Source organism: Pan troglodytes, chromosome 2 (genome assembly GCF_028858775.2).
Source record: "Pan troglodytes isolate AG18354 chromosome 2, NHGRI_mPanTro3-v2.0_pri, whole genome shotgun sequence".
In the NCBI taxonomy this organism is placed as follows: domain Eukaryota; kingdom Metazoa; phylum Chordata; class Mammalia; order Primates; family Hominidae; genus Pan; species Pan troglodytes.
The window spans coordinates 48,060,851-48,087,999 of record NC_086015.1 but is presented as its reverse complement, the minus strand read 5'-3'; the positions used below and the strand labels follow the sequence as shown (position 1 = coordinate 48,087,999).

At 44.0% G+C, this 27,149-nt stretch overlaps 1 long non-coding RNA gene and 1 pseudogene across 5 annotated transcripts in view; both read right to left on the bottom strand.

The window, feature by feature from the left end:
• Nucleotides 1–27,149, bottom strand: part of LOC104005535 (uncharacterized) — a 123,140-nt gene that overhangs the window by 31,182 nt on the left and 64,809 nt on the right. The window lies entirely within an intron of this gene.
• Nucleotides 19,984–20,083, bottom strand: LOC112208769 (U6 spliceosomal RNA; annotated as a pseudogene).

Sequence of the window (27,149 nt, the reverse complement as noted above, 5' to 3'; positions counted from 1 at the left end):
AAAATCAAAGCTGAAATTAGAGACCATATAGCGATGAGTAATAATCAGAGCACTCAGCTCAAAATTTACAGGACGCATCAAAGACAGAGTCAAAGTTTAAAATGCAAAATAAGAAAGATTGAAAATGTGCTAAACAATAATAAGGTTCTTTAAAAAAAGTAGAAGAAAGGGATTCAATAAAGAAAAAGTAGGATGATGAAATAGAAAACAAAAAAGTCGGTTTGATGATTAAAACCCAAAAGATGTTAAGATCAATAAAAGACCAGTATGAAAAAGAGTAAACAAAACAAACTTAGGAATAATACAGAGGATATAACTACAGACATGAATTTGATTTCGAATTATTAGAGAGTACATATGCAAATACCAGTATATTTAAAAGAAATTTGGAAGAATAAATGTGGGAATAAAAATTTTCTAGACGTATATGAACTACTAAAATGATTAAAAAAGAGACAGAAAACCTGAAAAGATCAGAAACTATACGAAAAAAGTTGAAAAGATAGTCAAAGATCCCACCCCCCCACCAGCCAGGTCCCAGGCCCAGATGGTTTTACTACTCACTACATTTTTTTTTTTTTACTTTTAACAACCTTTAAAGTGTAAAGTACATATTAATTCCTGTGCTAGACTGCATAGAACATACAAAATATATAGAACGTCTCAATTTATTCTACTACAAAGCTAGCATAACCTAGATACCAAAAGTGGATAGTATGGCACTAAAATAGCAAAGTACAGACCAGAGTTCAACAACTCAAAATGCCTGCAAAAGCCAGGCAAGGCATTTAATAGGAAGAAATTTAATATTTAAAAGGAAATTTGATATTAATTTAATAGAGTAACCATAGGAAGAACATATGACCCCTCTGAAAGAGGCTATTGGTTTGGTGTGCAGGAGAGGGTCTAAGCACAATCTTATTAATGCATACATAAGCAAAAATCCTAATATAATTTCCTAATTCAAAATCAGTAGTGTCTTTAAAGAGTAACACAACACGATCTAGAAGAATTGATACTAGGAATGCAAGGATGACTCAACATTAGAAGAATCCATTACTATGATTCAACTAATTAATAGAAAAACCACACAATCATCTTGATAAATTCAGTACCGACATTTGATGACTCAAAACATCAATTCCTACAGAAACCTATAAAGCAATTCTATTTAACACTGAAATGCAAGAAGTAAGAGAGGGATAAATGGCCATCATTGCGATTACTTCCACATTACACCAGTGGTCTTGGGAAAGGCAGTGACCAGAAAACGAAGTGAGGTACAAATATTGGAAAGAAAGAGAAAACATAGTACTTTTCAAAGTTTGTGATTATTATCCTCCAAAATCCAAGTTCATCCACTTGAAAGTGATTAGAATTATTAAATTGTTTAGTAAGATGCCTACATATAGCTGTATCTATATCTGTATTTTCACATCATAGAGATATAGATATGAAAAGAGAAAAGGAAGAAGTCTAGCGGGGGACCTTGGACCCCAAAGAATGACAGTGATGATTTTACTGGCTTTTCTTTTTGCCTCATCTATTCCAGACCTGGAGGTGAAGAAGCCATCAACCTGGAAATGCCACAGGGCACAGACAAAATGGTTAAAGGTCCCCCCAAACTCAAAATTATCTCAGTAGCCAAAGAACTAGGAAAGGGGCATCATAAATGCTTATATTAGAAAAGAAGAAGAGTTCCAAATAATAATAATCTAAACTCCTACCTCAAGAACCTAGAAAAAGAGCAAAATAAACCCAAAGCAAGCAAAGAAAGGAAATAGTAACAAGCAGAAACCAGTGAAATTGAAAATAGAAAAGTACAGAAAATGAATGAAACAGAAATCTGGTTCTTAGAAAAGAATCAAGAAAATTGACAAATTTCTAGATAGTGATAAAACAAAAATGAAAGAAAACAGAAATTATCAATATCAAGAATTAAAGCACAGAAGATTTTATGGACTGTATAGACATCAAAAGGATAGTAATTACTATGAAAAGCTCTACACACATAAATTTGATAAACTTAGATAAAATGAACCAACTCCTCAAAAAACACCAAACTCACCCAATATGAAATAATCGGAACAGCCCTTTAACTATTAGGGAAATTGAATCTGTAATTTATTTTTTATTTTTATTTTTTTGAGATGGAGTCTCGCTCTGTCGCCCAGGCTGGAGTGCAGTGGTGCAATCTCCGCTTACTGCAAGCCCTGCCTCCTGGGTTCACGCCATTCTCCTGCCTCAGCCTCCCGAGTAGCTGGGACTACAGGCGCCCATCACCACATCCGGCTAATTTTTTTTTTTTTTTTTTTTGTATTTTTAGTAGAGACAGGGTTTCACTGTGTTAGCCAGGATGGTCTCGATCTCCTGACCTCGTGATCCGCCCGCCTCGGCCTCCCAAAGTGCTGGGATTACAGGTGTGAGCCACTGTGCCCGGCCTGAATTTGTAATTTAAAAATCTCCTGAAATGAAAATCCCCTGGTCCAGATGTTTTCCTAGGAGAATTCCTCCAAAGAAGAATGAACCCCAGTTCAACACATTGCCTTCCAGTAAATAGAAGAGGAAGAAACAGTTCTCAACTTATGAAGACAATATTACTCTCATATCAAAACCAGACAGGGATAGTACACAAAAGAAAACTGTAGACCAAAATATGCCTCATAAAAATAGATACAAAACTCCTTAACAAAACATTAGCAAATAAAATTCAGCAGTATTAGGAAGTGAATTACACACCATGGCCAAATGGGGTTTATTCCAGGGAAGCAAGCTGGTTCAGTATTCAAAACTCCATCAATAAATATCAATTTATGCAGAAAAAGTATTTGACAAAATTCAATACCTGTTCATGATAAAAACTCTAAGAAAAATATAAATATAGAACTTCTTCAACTTGATAAAAAGCACCTACCAAATATTCTACAATTAATATACTTCATGGTGAAAAACTGAATGCTTACCCCATAAAATGAGACAAGGCAAGGATGTCTGCTTTCACCTTTTTTATTCAACATAGTACTGGAAGTTCTAGCCAGTGTAATAAAGCAAGAGAAAGAAATAAAAAGCATGAAGAACAAAAGGGAAGAAATAAAGCTGTCCGTATATCTAGAGAACATGAAATTATGCAGAAAGTCCCAAGGAATCCAAAAGGAAAACAAGAAAACCCAGAAAACTCCTAGAATTCATGAGGAAGTTCAGAGAGGCTACAGAATACAAGATAAACATAGTAAACATGTAAAAATCAATTGTATTTCTATATGCTAGCAATGAATATATATATATATGTATGTCTCTGCTCTCCCAGTTCCTGGTACAGACCTCCTAAAAACCCTTGTAATTTCCCGAGCAATAGGGGTGCTAGGAGGATCTTTTGTTCTAATATTTGGTCTCTGTCCTAGTTCCTAAGACAGAGATCCTACTATCCTTACAGATGGGGTACTAGGGGAATCTTCTGTTCTAAAATTTGTTCTTTGACCCAGGTTCCTAACACAGAGCTTCTAAATCTCTTGGAAGTTCCTGATAACAGACACATCTTTTATTCTAATAAGGTGACTCTTGGTGGGCTCCTAGATGGAGACTGGTCACCAGAACCATAAACACAACCAAGCCTTAATGATAAGCTTGGAGGTTTTGTTTGTTTGTTTGTTTGTTTGTTTGTTTAAGACAGAGTCTTGCTTTGTCCCCCAGGCTGGAGTGCAGTGGCACGATCTCAGCTCACTGCAACCTCTGACTCCCAGGTTCAAGCGATCCTCCTGCCTCAGCCCCCCTAGTAGCTGGAATTACAGGCACGTGCCACCATGCCCGTCTAATTTAAGCTGGGAGCATTTAGCCACCCCCACCAGTCTCCATAGAGCAGAGAGGTGCTGGAGAGTTAAGAATTCATCATGCCTATGTGATGAAGCATCCATAAAAATCTCTGAACTATGGCATTCAGAGGTGTTCCAGGTTGGCAAACACATCTGTGTGCCAGGAGGGTAGGGCACCCCAACTCCATGGAATAGAAGTTTCTGTGCTTAGGACCTTTCCAGACCTCGCCCTAAGTACCCCTTCATCTGGCTGTCCATCTGTATCCTTTATTAATAAGCCAGTAAGTGTAAGTCAAGTGTTTCCCTGAGTTCTATGAGCCACTCTAGCAAATTAATAGAGCCAATAAGAGGGTGTGGGAGCCCAGATTTAGAGCTGGTCAATCAGAAGTATAGACAACAACTTACTACTTGTGATTGGCATCTGAAGGTGGGGGAATCTTGCAGGACTAAGCCCTTCAACTGTGGGTTCTGATGTTATCTCCAGGTAGATAACTGTCACAATTGAATTGAATTATAGGACGCCCAGCTGGTGTCCTCTGAAAAACTGCACCGAATGTGGGGAACTACCTCTACACAGCTGGTGTCAGGAGTATTATGTGGAGTGGTGTGTGAGTAGGGGGAAAAATTGTTTTATTCGTCTTACACATGTAAATCTAACAAAACTTGCATAGAACTTGGATGCTGAAAACCACAAAATGCTAATGAAAGAAATACAAAATCTAAATAAACTGAGAGGCATATTGTGTTCATGGATTTGAAAACTCAACATAGTAAAGATGTCGATTCTGCCCAAAATGATACAGATTTAATGCAATTCTTTTTTTTTTTTTTTTTTTTTGAGATGGAGTTTCACTCTTGTTGCTCAGGCTGGAGTGCAACGGTGCGATCTTGGCTCACCACAACCTCCGCTTCCTAGGTTCAAATGATTCTCCTGCCTCAGCCTCCTGAGTAGCTGGGATTACAGGCATGCACCACCACACTGGGCTAATTTTGCATTTTTAGTAGAGATGGGGTTTCTCCATGTTGCTCAGGCTGGTCTCAAACTCCCGATCTCAGGTGATCCACCCACCTCGGCCTCCCAAAGTGCTGGGATTACAGGTGTGAGCCACCGTGCCCCGCCTTAATGCTATTCTTAACAAAATCCCTGTATTTTATAGATACAGCCAAGATTATTTTAAAATGTATATGTAAAAGCGAAAGAACTAGATAGCTCAATTTTGAAAAAGAATCAAGTGAGATGAATCAATCTGCCTGATTTCAAGACTTATGATATAGCTATAGTACTCAGGACTGTGTGGTATTGGTTGAGGGAAAGACACAAATTATTTCCCAATTGATTTCTGACAAAGGTGCAAAAGAAACTCATTAGAGGAAGGGTAGCATTTTGACAATGGCATTGGAGCAATTGAACATTCATAGACACAAAATGAACCTCAACTTAAATCTCATCTCTTACATAAAAATTAACTCAAAATGGGTGATGGACTTAAATATAAAACTATAAAACTTAGAAAAAAAGCATGAGAAAATCTTCAGATTATGGGGCTGGGCAAAGAATCCTTAGGTATAACATGACACTATAAAAGAAAAAAATTGATAATTCGACTCTAACAAAATTAAAACCTTTTGCTCTGCAAAAGACTATTAAGAGGATGAATAGACAATATATAGTCTGGGAGAAAATATTCAGAAATCACATATTCTACAAAGGATTATTATCTAGAATATACAAATAACTCAAAATAACAAATAATTCAATTAGAAAATGGGCAAAAGACATGAACAGACATTCCACTGCAAAGGATATATAGGTAGCAAATAAGCACATGAAAAACTATTCAACAGAACTGTCCATTAGGGAAATGCAAATTAAGACCACAATGAGATATCACTACACACTTCTTAGTATAGATAACAAAAAACAGTGACAGCACAAAATGCTGGAGAGGACGGGGAGAAACCACCTCTCTCATATATTGCCTGTGGGAGTGTAAAATGGTACAGCCACTCTGGAAAAGACTTTGGCAATTTCTTCAGAAACTAAACACACACTTGCTATGTGACCCAGCAATTGTATTCTGGGCATTTGTTCCTGAAAAAGTATGATTTATGTTCACATGAAAACTTGTATATAATAGTTCATAGCAGCTTTACTTGAAATAGTCCTTAACTGGAAACAACTAAAATATCCCTCAATAGGTAAATGATTAAACAATCTGTGATACATCCCTACTATGGAATACTACTTCACAAAGACGGAACAAAGTACCGATACACACAACAACCTGAATGGCTCTCAAGGGCGTTATGGTGAGTATAAATATACTCAACATACGTTGTTGAGTATGAACATGTACCTCACTCACTTATACCTCATCATTCCAAAAGAAGGCCTTCTACCTTGATGATTTTTTAAAAGTATGATACATGTTTATCCTTAAAAAAGTAAATATAAGGCACTACCCCATGTCTTCATTCTACTATCCTAAACAGTGGTAAGTCTTGTGGCATAAACACACAATAGTGAGTGAGTTACAACAGTGACCAGGCCTTGATGCACCACTATACTTTCCAGCTGCAGCACTTCTCTGCTTTCCAAGGTGTCTCTGACAAAACATTGAATGTTAACCTCAGGGTGGAGAAAATATGTTACATATAAAACATATTACAATTAAACAATTTCAGTTAACTTTAAAATAACTTGAAAAATTCAAACTGAATATATTATGTAAATATCTACCTATTTGAGAATCCCTCGCTCTTCCCAACTCCCCTGGCCTTTCTGCTATGCTGTATGGTGCAAGGCATTTTTAAAGCATTGTCATGAATGTTGGGGTGTTTCAACCAATTAATTACCCTCTGCAAGTCATAATGTAAATTCCCTTTGCCATTAGGGAAACAGCACTGAAAAGTTATTGGTTATATTATTAATTTCCCTTTTAACCTCTGTTCTTCTGCTAAATCATGTCTTCATGGTGCCTATTTTAGGGCAGACTTGTACCCATCCATGTACAAAAAGGCCACAGCAGACAGTGCAACCTTAATTAACATTTTAAGATTTACATCATATCACACAGTGTGTTAGGCTTTTTGAGGTGCCTTCACCTATATCTCTTTGGAACCACATAATAGCCCTGTGAGGTAGGCAGAATAGAAATAGTCTTAATAAATGAAATAGTATTATACCTAACATTTCACGTTTAGATAGTGGATGAGTCAGAATCTGAAGCAGAGATTTCTGCCTCCCATTATACCATACTTATGTGTTCTAGAAAGCATATTGGTGGGGACATAAACACATTATTTATTACAGTCTTATAAAAAAAGAAGGAGTGGCTGATTGCCATGACGGCTGTTTCATTTTGTTCTTCCTGCTTCACATAGTACTTCAACTTTATACCTGTTGTCCTTAAATGTAAATTTTTTTAAAAATCAGTAGAATTTTTTAAAAGACCTACTGTAATCACTGGTGGTAGAATTCTAGAATAAAGGAATTTTCTGGCCCCAAAGTCAATGGCATCCTTAATTTTAAAAGAATTATAATAATCTTTTAAAGCCAAAACACATCCTTGCTTTTAGAAAGAAAATCTGGTTAAATACAACAAAACAACTACAATGGAATCGTGAAGTCTTCATTACCATTGCTTAAAAGACAGCAGATTTACTAAGTCAGACAAAGAGTATAAGCTCATATACTGCTTAAAGCTTTAAACTGCCTTCTTGGTGAGAACCATGACTATTAAAGCTTGTGTCTGACTGACTGTAGAGGGAAACTGAAGCTGCAAAATAAATGTGTCAAAAACAAAGTAAAAAGCAATGGGAAAAGTATGGAAAACAGTGACCTGTAGAGCCTGCTAAATACAAGGGGACTAGGATGCAGGCAGGTATCATTCTGAATCAATCTCTTCCCAATGCTGCCTCGGGAGGTCTGTTGAGATCAGTGGTTCTCCAACGTGGCTGCACAATGGATTCATGTGGGCTGTTCGACCAAGTATTGACGCCTGCATCCCTTGCCCCAGAGATTTGATTTATTTAGTCTAGGGTGAGTCTGGAAGAGGGTTTCTAAAAGGCCCTCCCTGCCCCAGGTAATTCTAATGTGCAGCAAGGTGTGAGCCCCCTTAGCCCTAGGCACTATAGGTTGGGAGGCATTCTCCACACACCTCCTCCACCCTGTGCCTGGCCTTGTAATTACTGCAAACCTGGGGATGAAAGAGCGTTGAGAATGTGGGAGCCAGAGGGCCTGCCTTCCCAGGAGGGGTGGGTGCCCACCTTTACAGGTGAAACCTGTTGTGAAGCATCTCAGGAAGCCCTGCGCACTCACAGCTCCCCAGATCCAGGGGGCTCCTGTACCTCTGTGTTAGAAAGGGATCCTGAAGCAAAGTAGAAAACTGGCAGTGTCCTCTGTGTCTCCCAAGGAGCCAGTAGCAAGGCAGAAATGTGCTAAAGATGGGATCCTAATAATTTCTTTTAAATTTTTAGGAGCCCCATTTATTTTTCAAGAAAAAAAAAAAACAAAAGTTGGCAAGAGTTAACAATTCATCACTACCCAATCTGGATTTAGGAATCAGACTTGCAGTTCATTGGCCAAGAATTACATTTTCCCACATTGACCTCATAACTAACATCATGGCTTGGAAATTTTTCTTTTGAGTTAGGATTAAGGGAAGAAAGTGTCCCTTTCTTTTTTTTGAGACGGAGTCTCACTGTGTCACCCAGGCTGGAGTGCAGTGGTGCGATCTCAGCTCACTGCAAGCTCCACCTCCTGGGTTCATGCCATTCTCCTGCCTCAGCCTCCTGAGTAGCTGAGACTACAGGCACCCACCACCACACCTGGCTAATTTTTTGTATTTTTAGTAGAGACGGGGTTTCACCGTGTTAGCCAGGATGGTCTCGATCTCCTGACCTCGTGATCCACCCACCTCAGCCTCCCAAAGTGCTGGGATTGAAGGCATGAGCCACCGCGCCTGGCTGTAACTGTCCCTTTCTTCCACTACCACTGTGAATGAATTCTGATACTTTGGGTCAAAGAAGCAAAAAACTGCATACCCCACAGATTACATGAAGTCCTGTTGGCTGAACAGAGCAGGAAAGAAGGCAAAGACACGTGGAGGACAGCAGTAACCCATTGTGGCTATCCACAAGAAGCTGTTGGAAAAAGCTGTCTCTGGAGAGGAATAAACTTCAACCTTTTTGGGCCTAGCCCATGGGGAGACGAAAATGGAGGCCAGAAACTGACCCAAACAAGAGATCTTACAGAATTACCTATGATCAGCATCATCTGACTTCATCATCTAACAGGGAGAAAAAAGGCTTGGATTAGGACCTTCACATAAAAAGGCTAAAATCACCAAGGCTTTCATCTTTCTCATGATTTCCTCCCTCCTCTCTTCTCTGGCAGTTATTAAGAAACACGCCTGTAATCCCAGCACTTTGGGAGGCTGAAGCAGGAGGACTGCTTGAGATGAGGAGTTTGAGTCCAGTCTGGGCCACATACAGAGACCCCATCTCTACAAAAAAAAAAAAAGTATTAGCTGAGCATAGTGGTGTACACCTGTAGTCCTAGCTACTCAGGAAGCTGAAGTGGGAGAATCGCTTCAGCCCAGGAGTTTGAGGCTGTAGTGAGCTATGATGGCACCACTGCACTCCAGGCTGGGCAACAGAGCAAGACCCTGTCTCTGAAGGAAAAAAGAAAAAAAAAAGAAACAGACAATTAGAGAAACAGCAGCAGCCCATGATCCTGGCTGTTCCCATTCCAGCTGGTGAGTTGGGAGCTGCCCACATGTTCCAATTGGCCTTAGACCCACCATCCCTCTCCAACTTGCTTTGCATCTGGAAGGTGACTTGTGTACTTCACCACCTTTGATTCTTCCTCTCCCAATTACATATTACTGTACTAGTTCTTCCCCAATGCATTATTCATTGAGCATTAATCCCCTTAAAATTAGTCTTTGCAGGGAAACTTTGCTTTTTAAAAATCAGTATGCGTTTAATAAAGGCAGCTGGTCCCAGGTTTGCTGACGGGCAAGTGGCTTTATAAACGCAAAAGCAAGGCTTCCCTGTCTCTCTCCGCTTGCACTGCTGGCCTTCGTCTCTGCCACTTGGTGAAATCCATTTTCTGCCTGCCTTGACTAATAGACTCTCTTCAAAAAATGGAAGTTAATCCTTGAGCAACACAATGTTAAACCGCCCAAGGAAGAATTAAATATTTCAGAAGAGAAGGTGGTAAAAAATGGCAACTGCTATTTTAGAATCTTTGAAAATTTAAGTAGAAGAGCAAAAAATAGAAAGTGGCTTGTACTTGGTACAACGGATCTAAGTTCACTTTTATAATGTGCAGGATTCTTAATAATGTGCAGGAAGATAATGAAAGCAGCAGCATGCTTGCACACAAAGCATTGGTCCTGCCAGCCCCCAGTACAAAGAGGGGACCTGGCTGCTCCAGTTAGAGGGACCATGTGCTCGAGTTTCCGAGGGCCCAGAGACTGAATCCCCATTGAAAATGTGATTTGAAGAATGAAAATTGACCTATTTTCCTTCTCCTCACAGTAACGTAACGAAAAGTAAAACTTTTCCTTTGGGAGGAGCATGCTCTGGAGTCTGATGCCTTGGGTTGGGGTCCTGGCTGCCACAGTTACCAGCCCTGTGGCTCTGAACCCTGCTTGGCCCCCCTGTCTCAGCTGACTTGCATGAAAAGCAAAAACATGATGGAAGAGCCTGCCTGGTCGGGTGGGTACGAGGGTTAATTGGGAGGCCGTGTGTCTTGGTGAGCGGCGAACAATCAATACATGCTAGATTATGATGACACAATAGTGACACGGACTTAACCTGGATACATCTTTTATCGCAGAAGTACAAAGAGAAAGCATTCTTTCCTCTATGGACTGAGGAAAACCAGGTAATTGTAAAAATGCTGCAATCATTTTTCTATCCTGTGCTTTTACAATCCAATTTATTGCTCTGCTCCTCACAGCTGCTTTCCAGAGCCCACAGACCATGGTTAAAACATATTACCTGGAATCAGAATAGCAGGTTTGAGAATTATGTATTTATGGCTTACCTTAAAGAGGCACAAGTGATGTGCCTTCAATTGTTTTAATTTGCTATGCCTTATTTCCCTTTGCCTCAGGGTGCTCAGAAGAGACAGGAGCTCCCTGGCATGACACTCTCTGGTGGGGCTCTGCACACATGCATGCATGTGGCTGGCTGGTGAGCTGCTGGCTGGCCAGAGGCAGAAGGTTCTCAGCACTCACTCGCCCCTGTGATGTGGTTGTTCCACCCTGGAGGCTCATGCCACCAAGTAGGGGCCTGTGTAGAAGGTTCTGGAGGCATCTCCATCTTCTACACCATGTAGGTGTAGGTTCAGAGGCTGATCTGGCCTGAAGACACCTGAATTCATTCATGGTGAAGGGGCAGCTCCCAGTGCTTTTCAAGCCTTGTGGTTTTGCAGATTAGTCTTGGTTCTCCATGAGAAGGGTTAACTACAATGAGGCAAAAATCTTGGGTAAAGAACGTGGCCACTTGAGAGGCCTGCTGGAGCTTCACCCCTCACTTTACCACTTTTTAGCTGTGTGGCCTTGAGTGAGTCCTGTAGCCTCTCCAGGCCTCAGTTTCTTCACCTATGACATGGACATGATAAAGTCTATACCCCTGAGGGATGGGGGTGAGAATTAAATGAGAATGTCTCCAAAGCTCTGGGTGGGGGAAGACTCTAGATGTAGGCTAAAAGTAGAGGATCTAGACCTGGTTCTTCCCAAGCACACATGGCAACACTGCTTCAGGCCCTCAGACGCCGACAGACACTCTTCAAAATCGTAAGGGGGCGCTTCCCTGCCTCCACCTGCCGTGCCTCACTTCCTCAAAGATTTGCCTGAGTTCTACTGCCTCAATCCAATCTCATCTCAAATGCCACCCTCCAAGAGGCCTCTCCAGTTCCCTGCTGGCCAGCAATCAGCAATCTCTCTTTCCTTCCTCAGCTTTCCATGGCACATTATAAAGCCACCATGCTGTGCTTTAGGGACATACGTTGTCACTGCCAGTGTCCTTAAGGCCCTAGACACAGGGCTTGTGCTTTATATATCCATCTGGCCTTTCCACTTCACCCTGTCTGTGGCTTGCTCTTAGAAGGTGCACAACAGACTTTGGTTGAACTGTAAATTTGCTCAACCCAATGAAATACCCCAGCTTTCAGAGACACCCCAGGCAGGGTCTGGCAGTTTTATATATGAGGTGCCTAACTCAATCAGACAGAAACGAATGCACCAGATCCAGACCCTCCTGAGACAAGCGACTGCTGCCGAGACTCCCGGGAACAGTGCTGTGGCTGGGCACCAGCTGAGCGCCTAAACACAGATTCCTCAGGGTCCCTGAAAGGTGCACAGGGACCTGAGGCAGGAATGGGACTTTACGTTAAAAGGGTGTGCCTTAACAAAAGCCCTGGATACAGATGTTTGTGAAACACTCAGAGGAGGGTACTAAATACCTAGTTCCACATTGGGACCATGTTAGACCAACGTGTTTTAATTAAGGAGCGGTTCAAATCTGGGTCACCTGAACTTCCAAACCCCCATAGGATTGAGGCTTTCAACGAGTATATCTGGCTAGGATGCAAACAGCTCAAGCAGGCTCTAGCGCTGGAGAGCAGAGTTAGCAGTTTGGGTTCTGGAGCTGGGCAGGCCTAATGCCACTAGACCCAACTGACTACCCAGAGTCAGATGTATGGATCCATGCATGTCCCAGTCTTTTTCTCTGTGAAATGGGGAAGTGACTGTACCCCCATCTCACAGAGGCATCTGACATGGCAATGAGCTACGGCACATAGAGGGCTTGGTATAGCCTCTAGCACACAGTAACTGCTCACTGGTGCTTGCTCTTATTAGGACACTGCAGCATGCTTCCCCCTGGGCTCTCTAAAGTGAAGGGGTGATTCCACTTGGAGTAAATTAAGTCTCCACAATCTAGCATGAGCCAGAGATTACAGGTGAACTTGTTTTGCTTGGTGGGTTTGAGAGGGTATGAAGAATTCAATCAGGAAAGAGAAGAAAATGATGGCTGAACCCAGGTATTTCTAGACCACGTGGGCTAACAAATGCTTCAATCTGCATTTTAGAAAGGAAGTTTAAGAACAGGCAGTGGAAGGGGGTGGGGGTGAGCTGGGGCTGGAGGGAGGCAGTTAGGTTTATCCACCTCATAGACCTTAGTGTGCAATATAAACTACCTCATGAAAATAACTACACCTCTAGCTCTCAACTTGTCACCCCAAGATTAGAACTAAATAATAATAGGTAGTGAGTGAAAGGCAGGTCCCAGTTTCTGACCCTTGGGAGTTGAGAAACCAGATACTTGCCGGTTGCCCTCCCATCGGCTTCTACTTAGGGAGGGCCCAGAGTGAGGAGGGTCTGAGAAATCCCTATCCTCAAACGCCCTGTACTCTTCAAATCCAGTAAAACTGTAACAGGCCTCTTCAGTTAATGAGCGCAATGGACGCTAGGGACCTGCCTTTTAAAAAATTTACTGGCAACAGACAGAAGGACGGGGACACCAGCCTTGCACTTAGCGGTGTTAAGGAGGCATTTATGGGAGTTCATGAAATGTCTGCCTCCATCTATGAACTTAAATCACTCCAATAAGTTGGAGGAAACCATTTCTAGTGTGTGAGGGGCAGGGAGAGAGGGGTGGTGGTAAAAAACCATGTAGTGTGAACTAGAGCACTATTTCAAGAGGAAGGAAATCAGCAAAGAACAAGGCCAAGCTATTTATGATGCCGCTGCTCTTTTCAGGTAATTTACAATGTGCATGAAAGGTTTTGCCTCCAGCAGCACCTGCTTTTAAGTGACACCCAGTGTGTACCAGCAGAGAACATCTCCTGGAGAAGCAGGGCTTTATTTATTCAGAAGGGCAGCAGAGGGCGATGCGGCAGGATAGAAGCAAGCTCATTGCTACGCGGTGTGTTTTTTTCATGTAGATGTTTACCATCTGGTTCTTATACCTGCAACCATCTAGGCTCTTGTTTGTTTTATTCTAATCATTAGAAAAAGTCTCCTAGGACCTCACTACTCACAGTGGCTCCAGAGGCCGACAGCTCTTCACTGGAGAGCTGGTTAGAAATGCAGATCTTGGGCTCCCCAGACCTGCTGAATTGGCACAGACACTGAACAAGATCCCCACGAGTGCACACGAAAGCTTGAGGGGCCCTGCTCCAGGGCAAACCTTGCTAACATGCAGATTCTGAAGAATGGATTCCCACCAGGCTACTTGTTTAAGGAAATTATTCTCATGCACCAGTTGGGGCAGACTTTCAGAGAAAATAAACTAAGGGGAGGGAGAGTTTGCAAATTCTCATTCCTGTTGATTTCAAAAAAGCAAATCATAGGACAGAAAGGCTCATCAATTCCTGGGAGCTCACTGTGTACTCTTCATCATTATAACTTGGTCTTCATGGGTATCTCAAGTATATTTCTTCTTTTCTCTTCAATTATGAGTTTTTCTTTTTCTTTTTCTTTTTCTTTTTTTTTCTGCTGGAAGGAGGACTGACCAGTGACATATCCTGTGACTTAAACTTACCCCTTTCCCATCTTGGCTGCTCTCCAGTCACCCCCGACTCCCCTCCCCCCACCTCCCATTACAGGCACCACAGCTGTGCTCCTAGCCTCCAACCATCACCTGCTGGGCTGCCCAGGACCCACCCCTTTCTGCTTCCACCATCTCCATTAACCTGCCGCAGTGTCTGGGCTACATCATCCCTGTCTCCCTCACCCTGCAGCTTGGTTGCGGTGTCTTCTGCTTGCCCCTCCCCAATCCCCTCTCCTCCCTTTGTCACCAGGCCCTGAGCTCCAGGAGGCTGACACGTGGTAGGGAGGGACTTCATCAATGGCCCTCTTAACTCCTGGCAAGAGGGGAGCGGGGTCAGGACACTGGGACCCTAGGCTCACTCTGCAGGGCCCCTCTCTACACAGGCCTCTCTCAGGTTCTGGTTATAGCTCCCTCCTCTGGTCCCTGCAGGCTGGCTGCCATGCTTACACCCCTGTACACGATCCCTTTATTAAACTCTCCTCAAATTACCCAGGTAAGTGTGCCATCTCTCTTCCTGGGCCCCTGACCACGGACACACAACTCTGCTACCCTACACACCTCACACTCTTGAAGGCCCCAATGGGCTTCTAAAAGATACATCCAATGGCCATTTCTTTCCCCTTCATCCTCTTCCTGTTGGATCTGATGGACAGTTCCCCTTGCATGCCCCCCAACACATCACATCAGAATGCCTAAAATAACTCAAGTTGCTCCCCTGACCCCCTTCCAGGGCCATCACCCCTTATCCCCTCCTTCACCCTGACACCAATTTCTACCTGCCATCAACTCACCCCCCACTCCTTGTCAGAGAGCCTCAGAATTGTGCAGCTGGGGTCAAGTCCTTAGACCCGCTGGTCCAACCCAGTGCAGGCACTGAAACCTGATGAGCAGCCTGCAGCTCACCTGGCTGGTTTACAATGTGGGGCACATCTGCCCCTCCATGCCCTCCCCATCCACACCCCATCTCTTGATTCTCTTGTGATATTCTCTTAACAGCCTCCTTGATGGCTTCTCCACTGCAGTCTCTCATTCTAGTCATTCTACCTACTGTGGCCAATAAATTGTCTTAAAAACACTATTTGAACATATCATCCACCAGCTCAAAACTGCTTGGCTTCCCAGTTTGCTCAAGCCCCTGGCCCTGGCATGCGGTGGAGATGTCCCTTTCCAGCTGTAGGGCAGCCTGCAGCCTCCTCACACCTGTAGGAATGAATCTTCCTCTGCAGCTCCAGTGAGTCACTGGAGCCCACCCAACCTCTCTGATCTGTCCCAATCTTAGGCATCCTTCTAGAGTCCAGATCTGGCTTGGAAAACCCTAGGGGGGCTCTCCCTGAGGCTTCCTACAGTCCTGTATTTTTTGTCCCATTCATTTCCTACAGTCCTGTATTTTCTGTCTCATTTATCATTAAACAATTAATCATGCCCTACTTTTGGCTGCCTTGAACAGCTACAAAAGACACCCATTTAACCAGCCCTTGTCTGACACCCCAGCTGGATTGAAGATCTCTGGAGACAGAATTCCTTATTTCATATATCTCTTTATCTCTCAGCATCTAGCAGAATGAGATACAAACAGAAAGCATACAAAGATAGAGTATGACCTCTGTTTTACAGCAGGGGCATAAATGAATAAAAGATGGCAAAGCCCCTCCCGGAGTCTCTCAATGCCCTGTGCACCAGAAAAGGTGCAGTAAGAGGCAATCCCACCTCTGTTGGCCTCCAAACCACCCAAAATGAGGTTTCCAATTTCTGTTCAGTTTTCTATATAAATCGGGCCTCATTACAACTGATTAAATACATTGCAAATTCTACTTAAATGTAGATTATGATTTATAGATGTTTTTCTCCAAAGATGCTGAAGTGTTTCTATATCCTGACCCTCCTGGGAGACCTTCATGTGAGACCAGCGACATCACTTCTGTGCTCAGGTGCAAGCCACCCTGTCAACATCTTACCTGGAAGGTTGTAGTCACTTCCCAACTGGCTGCCTCTCCTTACCCTCCCTCAGTCTAATCCACTCTCCCCATCGCAGCACAAGGGATTTTTTAAAAAGAAAAGTTGATCATGTCATTCTCTACCACTCTAACCTTTCATCCCTCCCATAAGGATGGCTCACCCTTCCCCAGCTCTCCCTCAGTCCCCCTCTACCTGGCAGCCTCAGTAACCTGTCTTTCGGGTTTCTGCCTAAATGTCACTTATCTGTCCACATGCCCATCTGCCTGTAAGACATTAACGAAGGGGCAGAGATTTTGATCTAATCCCTCTGCCTCTGGTGCAGAGCATCATTCCTATGCAGAGTGGGTCCTCAAGGAGCCAGCTTCACTTTCCTCATGACAAAAACTAGCGATGGAATTCAGAGCCAGGTGAGTCATTCAAAGGGGCCTATTCTCTGACACACCAGGAAGTCTCATTCTTGACTCAAATTAATCTGAGCTATAATACCCAGAAACACCTGCTCTGTCCCTGCTGTGGAGTCCTCGGCTGGCCAGGAGGTGACAAAGCCAGGTGAGGAGTCCTAGCACCTACAGGGACAGCAGACACCTCTACACAGGCTCTTCATGGCCTCTCCAGGGAACCACTGGGTAGCTCTGGAGAAATTACTCGGATGATGGGCCTTCGTTTCCCTTTTTCTCTTCTCTTTACTTTTATTGTGGTAAGTGTTATATATATATATATATATATATATACACACACACACATATATACATATACACACACACACACATACACACACATACACACATATATACACACACATATACATATTACATAAGAATCACTACTGTAACCATTTCTGCATGTACAGTTCCGTGGCACTGAGTGCATTCACATTGTTGTATAGCCATCACCACCATCCAACTCCGTAACATTTTCATCTTCCCAAACTGTACCCCGTAAACAATAGCTTCCCACTCCCCTCCCCACAGCTCTTAGTAACCACTGTTCTACTTTCTGCCTCTGGATTTGACTACTCTAGGAGCCTCATATGAGTGGAATTATATATTTGTCCTTTAGAGACTGGCCTATTTCATTTAACATAAGGTCTTCAAGGTTCATCCATGTAGCATGTGTCAGAATTTCCTTCCTTGTGAATAATATTCCATTGTACAAATAGGCCACATTTTGTTGATCCATTCATCTGTCTGTGGACACTTGGGCAGCTTCCCACTTTTAGTTTTCCCTCTTGTACAATGGATTAAATCTTAATCTGCTTTAAAGACAAAAGCAAACACCCCTTCCCCCAGCCAACTGTAGCAGGGGCTGCCCAGCCCACGTCCTCTTGGCACCTGCTGGGTCCACCAAGGGCTTTGTGCACACTTGGACTCTTGGCCTGAGGCTGCTTTGGCCTGCAGGGCGGCAGGCTGGAAGTGCCTGTACATTAACAGTCCAGGAGTAGCCTAGACCCAGTGACCATGGGAGCTGGTGCGTGAATGCCCCACCCAGCTCCCTCGCCCCTCGGGGGCTGCAGTGACTACTCTCCAGTGAATTCTGCTGTCCTGGCCTCCTTCCTTCCCTGTCTCACTCCCCACTCCCCTAACCAGTGCTGCCTGGGCTTACCTTCCAGACACGCAACTTACACTGCTGGGGGAATCCAAACTAAGACACTAATCAACCATCCAAATATCTTATCCCTCTCTTCACACCCTCCTCTCCACCCAAGGTACTGAGGGCAGCACCAAGCTCATGCATGCACTGAGGCGGAGATGGAGGGGACACAAGATACGGACTCTCTGGTTTGAGAATCTCGTTGTTCACCCGAAGTGGTAACAATTCCCTGTCCCACCCAACAGCAAGCTGCAGGGCAGCCATCTCAGCAGGGGGATCTTGACCCAAATCAGTCGGGAAGTTCTGCAAATGAGCAAGGAGGACCCTTTCTCAGGGCTCCCAGCTCGTGACGGCAGCTGTGGGTTCCTGCTGAGACAAACCAAGTTGCCCTTCTGGCTCATGGCTGGCTTCACTTCCCAAATGTACCAAGTGGTGTCTCCATGTGCTGGGTGAGGCCACAACCATTCCAAGGCTGTCACCTCTGGCAGAGACCTGATGGGCGGTCAGATCCAAAGGGAATCCCACTCCTGCAGGGACGCTCACCCTACCCTCCTTCTAAGGACTCTGTTGTCCCCTTTGTGCCAGTGCAAGGGCACATCACTGTCTTACCCATGTTTAGGCAGCCAAGGGGAGAAGCAAACCAAGGGGAGGTATTGGTCCAGGCCAAACACCGAGTTGGCCAGGCCCAGCTGTACGGTACCTGTGACCACAGGGACAAGATCTGCTCACAGGATGAGTGCAGAGGCCCGAGTTTAACTCTGTGTCAACAGAGCCCAGCCTTCTCCCGCCTGCCTTGCTTTCTCCCTTCTGCAAGGCCCGTTCTGTCACACTAACCCTTTCCTGAAAACTGCAGAAGATGCAATGACATAGCCACAGCTCTAGCAATAACATAACAGCAAGAGAGAGACAGTGGGACTTTTAAAAGAGCAGATGTCCTTAACATCCATCTGCATCCACTATTTTTACTAGAAGTAGATTTCATGTAGTTAAAAGGTCATGGATCATGTTATCCCCCATCTTGATTCAGGTGTTTGGAGGATGACTGCTTTTCACTGGTTCAGCTGAGAATCTTAGCTGGGACCTGCCATGGTTATAGGGCCTGTGGACAGTTTTGTTTTAAGAAACAATCACTGATTACAAAATGGAGCTTACTAAATTCCACACAGCCAACCTGTGCCTCTACTTCTCCATCAGCTCACAATTTGTTCCAACCTGCCCACCAAGGCCAAGGCCTGATGTATTACGCTGGAGTCTATAGTAAAACAAAAACAAAAAAAAAAACTGATGATGGGGAGGGACCTGCCTTCTGGGAGCCTCCAGTCTAGTAACAGGCAGACCAGCAAGAACCCAACAACCACAGCACTAACAGTGTGTCAGCTGCTGTCCAAATGCCTCACATCTACTGACTTCCTTAATACTATCAGCAGCCCTTGAGGAAGGTACTATTACTCTCACATCACAGAATGAGGCAACAACTCACCTCACTGGCTTCAATCACTCAAAGACACTTGGCTATCCAGTGCAAGCCAGGCTCTTACATTCTTAACCCCTATGCTATACACACTGCCCAGAAGCCCAACCTGGGGGGTGATCTGTGCATTTCACATGGTCACTGAACTCTGAGTCCGTTCTCTCCCTTTCTGAGCCTCAGAACAGAGCTATCTGTCACAGGCAAGCCACAAGGAAAAATGAACGTCTGTTCACCTTTTTGAACATGCCATGCTCTGCTGACCCCTGTTCAGAGCAGTTTTGCATGAATAATGGCTAAAGTCAAGGTTTTGATGGAGAGAAACAAACCCCGGACATCTTGTGAAATGTTAATCAGGGTGTCAGAGGGCTCTGCGTTTTGACAGAGGTTTTCCCTGCCACAGAGGGCAAGCACCTGCCATCTTGCTTCCATGAGTCACTAAAATAGCGTTAGCCCCACCTCCTTTTATAAGTTATACATGTTAAAGTGCAAGGTTGCAATAGAACATAGCACATGTGTAGAGAAATATCCATTCACATATGCATGCGCACACATGCCTTCTATTTGGATGGTTTTTCTTTATTCTTATTTTTTAATATGGAATGCTTCACGAATTTGCGTTTCATCCTTGTGACGGGGCCATGCTAATCTTTTCTGTATCATTTATTTGGATTGTTTTAACACAAAGAACCTGCACATTCTTCATCTTACGGAAGAAAAGACATGGACATTCCAGCCAGGCACTGTGCTGCGTACTTGGACGGACACAGATGGCTAGTCAGGGCTGACTCTGACTTGAGGTTCTCAGAGTCTAATAATGAGAAAGAAAGACCACTGGAGAATTCACTTTAAGACACTATGAGAGGAGTGCTCATTACATTAAAAAAAGGAGCTGCTGCTGGCCCTGCCAGGAGTAGAATGAGGGTAACTGGGAGTCAGGGAAGGCTTCCCAGAAGAGGAGACTGCTACCTGGGTCTTGAACACTAAGTAGAAATAATTGCCAGTTTGAAAACAAAAACATATGCAGGAAAACAGGCTGATGGGGAAGGGGTATTTCACAGCCAGAATGGAAGAGACAGGGGCTCAGAGCATGAGCTTTGGAGCCAGGAGGCCTAGGTTTGGACCCTCACCCCTACTTGCTGGGTCTGGGACCTTGAGCAATTACTTCACCTGTCTCTTTACCTGCAGAAAAGTGACTGCAGACTATCTCATTTAATTCTCCTTACAAAGAGCTTGGCCCACTCAGGACCTGTTCAATAAACTGCTTATTACAATGGTTCACAGACAGAGTAGACATTTTGCTTATTTTCTGTCATGACTATGTCAGTTTGCCCCTAATCCAATGTCTCAGAGTTCTGCAGTGCCCTTGGTTCCCAGACTAAGCCTTGAGATGTGAGTGAAGAATAACTCTTTTGTTTTATGCATCAACTGTCCATGTTCCCTGAGAATAATATGAGAATAAATAGTTGCTGATGTGCTATCACAAAGAGGCAGGAAAAAAACCAGAAGGCTCTGGGAGAGCACAGGAAAAGTATATCTTCCATTAGCTTTAGGAGCCTGTTATTTAAGTGGTGATATCCTTTGAAGGAGGTGCGGTGGGGTGGGGTGGGGTGGGGAGGTTGGCTTGGAGAAAAGGAAGTTTCCACTAAACCATGGTTAATTGTAGTGAACAACAGAAAACTGCTAAGAGAAGCCTTGGTTTCATGAAACAATTCACAAATAAATTGCCAATCAACACAGCTCCAACTCCATAGGAAACTCCTCTTCAAAACAGTGAAGGAAAAGAACAAGGGAAATTTATAATCTTTTTTTCGTGGGTGTATATCAGCCTATGTTTTTGACAAGCAGTAATGGGAAATAGGTTTCCTGCATGCTTCTATAATATTTTCCTTGCTGTTGGTTTTGGTTCTCTAACTTGCTTTCTGCTCCTCCCTACTCTTGGAACATTCAATCTATTTTGTGATCTTGACGTGTCTAGTGACCCAGACTTGCATGAGGCTTGCTCAGAATTTTAACTACCGTTTTCTTCCTGACTTTTCAGGGCTTTTAAGTTGCTCTGGATTTCCTGGCCCCTCATCCTTGGCATGAAAGAATATGAGGCCTCTTTACCTAGAAGGCGGCACAATGAATCAGCAGCAATGCTGATGATGGAAGGCCCAGGGACCAGATGGCTTTTAAGACAGGCTTTCACAAAAGGAACATGAGGAGAATGACAGGAAAGGTACAGGAGGGTAACCACGGTTTCAAAGGCACAGAATTTGAAGCTCCTGGAAGGTACCTTATAGAATAGTGCTTCTCAAAATTTAATGTGCACATGAATCATCTGCAGATTCTGATTCAGCAGGTCTAGGGTGTAGCCTCAAATTCTGTGGTTTTAACAAGCCCCATTGATTACATTTTGAGTGGCAAGATTCTAGATAACCTAATTTAATCATCTCATTTTCCAGATGAAGACACCGAGGTCCAGAGGGGGAAAACGACTTGAGGAAGGAAGGTCAGAGTAAGAAGTGAGTTGAGTCTAAAAGCTGGGTCTGTAATTGCTGGTCACAGTGCCCTTTCAAAAGAATTATTTAAATAGCCACACAGACGATGGAGGTGAGGGACTCACCCTCCCCTCACAGTCTGCCTTAGGTAGGACGTCACTTGGAGAGATTGCTCAGTTTCGAACCCTAGTGGGTGATCTGAAGAACCTAAACCCTAAAGCAGGTAACGTAAAGTTCAGAGTGACTGATCTGTCTATGCTGAACTTATTTATTCAACTGGCCCTCTTGAAAGAATCAAAGAGGACTCTTAGGGCCAGAGGATGCAAGCTGTCTCCCATTACCTGTGGTCACACAACAATAAGGCTGCAGATTCTGCAGGAATGTGAACCTCCTGCTTTAATAAGAAGACATTCGGGCCAGGAGTGGTGGCTCATGCCTGTAATCCCAGCACTTTGGGAGACTGAGGTGGGTGGATCACTTGAGGTCAGGAGTTTGACACCAGCCTGGCCAACATGGTAAATCCCTGTCTCTACAAAAAATATAAAAATTAGACAGGCATGGTGGTGAGTGCCTGTAATCCCAGCCACCCGAGAGGCTGAGGCAGAAGAATCGCTTGAACCTGGGAGGCAGAGGTTGCAGTGAGCTGAGATTGAGCCACTGCACTCCAGCCTGGGTGACAGAATCGGACCCTGTCTCAAAAAAAAAAAAAAAAAAAAAAGACATTTGCATAACACTGGTAATGCCACCATGTCTTACTGATTTGGGTAACAGATAGTAAGAGGCTTAGCTTCTGGAGTAGTCTGTCACTCCAAGTGGAGATGGGTCAGCAGGCAAAGTGATAGTAGCTCCCAACTGAGCTTACCCTCCAGCCCCATCCTGCTGTTGTCCAGGCCCAGGCATCTGAATTTGTATTCAACGTCCCAGCTGATTTTAATGTCCACCTAGTTTTAGGAACTGACAGATTAGATGACCCCTCAAAAAACTGCCATTTGGCCTGGGAAGGTACAGTCTGGGAGACGACGCTGCTCTCTCAGTGAGGGGGGTAAAGAAACATCATGGTGAAGCCAGTGGCCCCTTCCCAGAGTTAATGATGCGCTCACAAGGGCAGCTAGGGACCCCCGCCCTCTGTCTCTGAGAAAGACCAACGCCACTCAAGGAAGGGCCAACAACGAGCTACCATGGTTATGAGAAAGGCAATCTGCATAGTTCAGATTTTATTAGAAATGAAGAAAGGGAGCAAAACTTAGGTTGTGATCTCAGAGTGTGAGAGAGGCATTTTTGGAAAAAGCATAGAAGAGCTTTTGAGAATTGAATGAGAAACATTTGATGTGGGACAGATTTTCTCTGAAAATGTGAGCAACCCGGTGGTTGAATTCTGTGCCCTGTGAAAAATACTGATAAGGACAGCGTACAGAGGACGGGGCCCCAGGCTCTCCAGCTGCCTGCAAGGAGGGGAAGCTTCCACCAAACGAGCCTCTGGAGGTTGAGGGACTGTGCTGGGGGAACTGCTGGCCCTAATTCTTACTCTCATCTCTGTCTTCTGCCACGTGCCTTTGCACTTCCTCCTGCTAAAGAGGGGAGAGGACCCTACTTCTGTGCTCCATCGTTAGGTTGGCCATGGAACTTGCTTTGGCCAATAGAGTTTGGCAGATGGATGGTGTACCAGTCTGGGGCCTAGGTCTTAAGGGACCTCAAGTGCTTTCACTTGCCTTCATGCTCTTCTGCTGCTGTTATGAGCAGAGATTGTCTTGCTACCCTGCCAGTCCATGGGGAATGAGAGCCATGAGAAGCAGACCCACTCAGCTGACCCACCCAACCCTGGGCCAGCTGAGCCCTAGCTGCCCTGCAGCCCTGGGATAACACTTGAGTGCTGTGGAAGCCACTGAGTTCCAGCGGGTTCCTAACGCAGCCATGGCTGATGGTACAGGTGCCGAGAAGAAGTGGCAACTAGCACGAACCTCATCGGCAGCCAATTTGGCGCTCTGCTCAGGGCAGCTCCTTACTCCAGAAAACAGCTGATAATCCAGACGACAGGACAACTTTAGTAAGGAGTCCTTACTGACTCCAATTTCATGATCCTTCTCTGACTTTCAGCCCTTTGCTCACATTCTTACACAAAATGAAAAGAGAAACTGGACTTTTAATCATCGTGGCTGGCTGGAAAAAGTGAAACTTTTGCTAATAATAAACACACAATCATTAAGGCTTTACCATGTCACATGCCCTTCACCCAGGTCTCCTGGTGCCTCCTAAACACTTACTCATTCATCATCAGGAGGCCTGAGGCTTCTGCTCACTCAGCAGCAAAGACAGGCAGCTAACTCTTGGCCTGAGGGACCTTTTCGTAGGCTCCGGAGTTAATGGTTTTCTCAGAGGGAAGGAGGACAAGGAATTATCCATGGTCTTGCTGAAGAAGTAAGGCACTGACTGTAAATAATTTCCTATCCAGCCAACTGCTTGCCACATCAGAGCCTGGTGTGGGTCTTAATCTTCTGCTTCTTTCTGACTGTGTTATCTTAGGGAAATTTTCAAATTTTCTGAGCCTCAGTTTTCTCAACATAAATCCTTAAGAGTTGCTGTTGGTGTTACAGATAATAACTACGTAAGAAAAAGCTGACCCTGTGCTTACACATGTAGGTACTCAAGGGTAGCTATTTTGTTCATCAGAGCACAGAGTAAGCAGGGTTGCCATGTGCAACCGTGTAGGTTGTTAACTGCACAAAGACTCCTGGCCAAGGAGGTAAATGGGGCTGAAATCCATCCTGAGCCCCACAGGCCTAGTCTTGCCTTCTGTGTGGCCTGCTGCTGTCCAGAAAGAAGGGTTCCTGTTTCTAATTTGCACAAAGGGTACATAGCAGCCCTAAGAAAAAGTCCAGGGTATTGAAGGTTAAAGATAAGTTTGTGCTGAAACTTCTCTGAAAGAAAGTGAAAAATGATCACTTTACTTAGTGACTTGCAAATAATTACACAGCTTAACAAAAAGTTGCCAGTTAATTTTCCATTTGTCCTAAAGATTCCAACTCAGTAGGTCTGAGGAGAAGCCTCAGAATATGCGCTTCTAGTCAGCATTCTCAGTGTTGTTTATATAGATCTAGGTTCGAGAACCACTGTGATGTTTTGGGTTCCCTTGACCCAGGCCTGGGCTCTCAGGACGTAAGAGCAGGTCAATCAAATGAACAAACAGGAAATCATCTGCAGCAGTTCCAGTGTAAGTTCCAGGGTTAAAAATCCAGAAATACCCCCTGTGTCTTGTTAACAAGAACTTTAGTCGACCAGGGCCTCCCAGTGGTTGGGCTGGGGAAAGGCCATAGCATTAAAGGGCTGCATGGCAAAAGGGGTGCATGGCAGCTTGGGAGGTGGCCGGGGCCCTGACAAGGAGCCTCTGATGCACACTAATGATAGGAAAGAGCCTGGCCACCGAAGGCAATTACAGAGGATGAAGCATCACACAAGCCAGCAAGGCGGGGGAGTGCAGGGGGATCTTATTATCCCTCTGTCTTGCTTAATAGGAGTTAATAGTTGGAAGGGAATAAAAGAATGGTGTGTGAAGTTTAGTGCCAATACAGTCTAATATGCATGCTATGTTTTTATTTCAAAGAGGATAAAGGCCCAAATTTTATACTGAAAACAAATGTTAAAAATTAATTATAAAGAAGACACCAGAGGGCCTCAAGCCTGTTCCCTGGGTGACTGATTAAATGCCTGCCTCATTTAGACTGGTATAAACCCAATCTCTTGGAAGAAGGCCAAAACTATTTGCCAACGTCCACAGAGACTCTCCAAGAAAATGATCCTGGTGCCAGGAAAGAGAAAAACATACTCACCACCGCTGCCCGGAGCCAGCCACCGCCACAGGGTGGAATCCAGTCATGGGCAGGAATGCAGAATGCTGCTGCAAGGTCAACGTGGGTCAAGAGCATCCCTCATCACCTGAAATTGATTATCAATGAACGAAACAAATAAGGCCATTCAGGCCTGGGAGAAAAGCAGTCCAAAGAGTTCCTTCTCTCTGCAGGCTCTGAGTCGGGGAGGTGGGGACTTTTTTTTTAATCCCTGGATTTTGTTTGGTTTGAGACTATCTTCCCAATTCTCAGAATGTGCAAGCTCTAATTGAAAATTTTAGAACAGGAATTAAGCCAATGACTCCATTATCTTTTGAATTTTAAAATTACAGTTTAATGGCAAGATAACATTTCCTTGTTAAAATAAAACTAAAAGATTTCCAAAAATGCTGACATCCCCCTTCAATACTCCTCACTCCCAAACCCTAGTTCTTTCTTTTCGCCCCAAAGGTAACTGCTGTTAGCAGTCTGGTGTAGGTCCTTTCAGACCCACAGAAAACACGCAAACACATAGAACTGTTTTGTAGAGTATTTTTTCGCTGATGATATTATACTGGGCATATTTTTTGCAACTCACATTTTTCATTAAACCACAGGTCTCAGAAGTCGATTCATGTTGGTACATATGCTAATTGCAGCACAGTGTTCCAAAGTATGTATACAATTACTCCACATTCAACATAAAAAAGTCCATGTTTCTTGGACTGGTATTTAGGGATGTTCATAATAAGGTCCTGACCTACATTTTCCAGTTTATTTCTGCCAGCTCCACACCCCACCCCCACTTCGAAGTAAACTATACACAAACCAAAAGGAACCATTTGCAGTTTCCCACAGGGATGGGCAGGCATCTCCATGCAGGGCTATCTGTATCCTCAGTTCCTCCTCATCCTGCAAGGTCAGCTCCCAGCTGGCAGTCATGACACCTTCCTTGGGACTTCTAGTTTACTTTATATGCCCTTATATAGGGTCCTTACCACTGTGGCTGGGCATTCAAGTAATTGAAGGGTTATTCTTACTTTTCCTTTTTAGTCATGAACTCCTTGAGGGGAGGAGTGTGTACCAGAGATACAACAGGGACTTGGCAAATTGTTGTTGAATTTTTTTTTTAAAAAGAAGCCAAATCTTACACTGATTCTCTATATTGCTACGGGGAGGAGGAAGAGCAAAAGCTCAACTAGAAGTTGGACTATGGATACAAGATCATCCTTCCTTCCATCTGAAGGGCAGCAGAATATGCCACCCCAAAATATGTTTCTTTGGCACATGGATGCTTTTGAGCTAAAGGCCATTGAGAAACAGCCGACGCAGGCAAAGCTCCAAAAACAGGGCACAAGGTTTTCTTCTGTAAAGTAAATTTACACTCACAAGGAAAGTTTCCATTTGTAAAAGATGTCTTCCTCTTCCTGGTAAGGGAGAGGAGTTACTTTAT